The 1,739-nt window shown below is 58.0% G+C and overlaps 2 non-coding genes across 2 annotated transcripts in view; both read left to right on the top strand.

Moving 5' to 3' along the window:
• The first annotated feature begins 1,135 nt into the window (after positions 1 to 1,135).
• Positions 1,136 to 1,290, top strand: LOC126453658 (5.8S ribosomal RNA). Its single transcript, XR_007584958.1, has one exon. It is a non-coding gene; the product is annotated as a 5.8S ribosomal RNA (ribosomal RNA).
• Positions 1,291 to 1,478: 188 nt separating this feature from the next.
• Positions 1,479 to 1,739, top strand: part of LOC126453654 (large subunit ribosomal RNA) — a 4,222-nt gene continuing 3,961 nt past the window's right edge. Inside the window, exon 1 of the ribosomal RNA XR_007584955.1 lies at positions 1,479 to 1,739. This exon is cut by the window's right edge and continues 3,961 nt beyond it. This is a non-coding gene — a ribosomal RNA (large subunit ribosomal RNA).

The raw sequence follows: 1,739 nt of genomic DNA, 5'->3' as shown, positions 1-1,739 counted from the left end.
CGATGCCAGCCAGCGATCCGCCGCAGTTCCTCCGATGACTCGGCGGGCAGCCTCCGGGAAACCAAAGCTTTTGGGTTCCGGGGGAAGTATGGTTGCAAAGCTGAAACTTAAAGGAATTGACGGAAGGGCACCACCAGGAGTGGAGCCTGCGGCTTAATTTGACTCAACACGGGAAACCTCACCAGGCCCGGACACCGGAAGGATTGACAGATTGATAGCTCTTTCTTGATTCGGTGGGTGGTGGTGCATGGCCGTTCTTAGTTGGTGGAGCGATTTGTCTGGTTAATTCCGATAACGAACGAGACTCTAGCCTGCTAACTAGTCGCGTGACATCCTTCGTGCTGTCAGCGATTACTTTTCTTCTTAGAGGGACAGGCGGCTTCTAGCCGCACGAGATTGAGCAATAACAGGTCTGTGATGCCCTTAGATGTTCTGGGCCGCACGCGCGCTACACTGAAGGAATCAGCGTGTCTTCCTAGGCCGAAAGGTCGGGGTAACCCGCTGAACCTCCTTCGTGCTAGGGATTGGGGCTTGCAATTGTTCCCCATGAACGAGGAATTCCCAGTAAGCGCGAGTCATAAGCTCGCGTTGATTACGTCCCTGCCCTTTGTACACACCGCCCGTCGCTACTACCGATTGAATGATTTAGTGAGGTCTTCGGACTGGTACGCGGCATTGACTCTGTCGTTGCCGATGCTACCGGAAAGATGACCAAACTTGATCATTTAGAGGAAGTAAAAGTCGTAACAAGGTTTCCGTAGGTGAACCTGCGGAAGGATCATTACCGACTAGACTGCATGTCTTTCGATGTGCGTGTCGTGTCGCGCAACACGCTACCTGTACGGCTCGCAGTAGCTGTGCGCCGCGTGCGGAACCACGCGTTCGTCTCAAAACTAACGGCAATGTTGTGTGGTACGAGCGCTGAAGCGCTGGAGCGGCTGGCCTGCGGCACCTGGCGCCTGGCGCCGGTTTTGAATGACTTTCGCCCGAGTGCCTGTCCGCTCCGGTGTGGAGCCGTACGACGCCCATCGGCCGTGAGGCCGTTGGACACTGAACGCTGGAACAGGGGCCGCCACACGCCTCAGTCCCGCCTATGCAACTGTCTTGAAAGAGATAGTGGAAACTACGAAAAGATCACCCAGGACGGTGGATCACTCGGCTCGTGGGTCGATGAAGAACGCAGCAAATTGCGCGTCGACATGTGAACTGCAGGACACATGAACATCGACGTTTCGAACGCACATTGCGGTCCATGGATTCCGTTCCCGGGCCACGTCTGGCTGAGGGTCGGCTACGTATACTGAAGCGCGCGGCGTTTGCCCCGCTTCGCAGACCTGGGAGTGTCGTGGCCGCCTGTGGGGCCGGCCGCGTCTCCTTAAACGTGCGATGCGCGCCCGTCGCCTGGCGGTTCGCATACCGGTACTTACTCGGTAGCGTGCACAGCCGGCTGGCGGTGTGGCGTGCGACACCTCGTACAACGACCTCAGAGCAGGCGAGACTACCCGCTGAATTTAAGCATATTACTAAGCGGAGGAAAAGAAACTAACAAGGATTCCCCCAGTAGCGGCGAGCGAACAGGGAAGAGTCCAGCACCGAACCCCGCAGGCTGCCGCCTGTCGTGGCATGTGGTGTTTGGGAGGGTCCACTACCCCGACGCCTCGCGCCGAGCCCAAGTCCAACTTGAATGAGGCCACGGCCCGTAGAGGGTGCCAGGCCCGTAGCGGCCGGTGCGAGCGTCG

This window comes from Schistocerca serialis, unplaced genomic scaffold, assembly GCF_023864345.2.
Source record: "Schistocerca serialis cubense isolate TAMUIC-IGC-003099 unplaced genomic scaffold, iqSchSeri2.2 HiC_scaffold_953, whole genome shotgun sequence".
NCBI classification, from domain to species: domain Eukaryota; kingdom Metazoa; phylum Arthropoda; class Insecta; order Orthoptera; family Acrididae; genus Schistocerca; species Schistocerca serialis.
The sequence above is the reverse complement of the archived record's forward strand: the minus strand, read 5'-3'. Positions and strand labels throughout refer to the sequence as shown.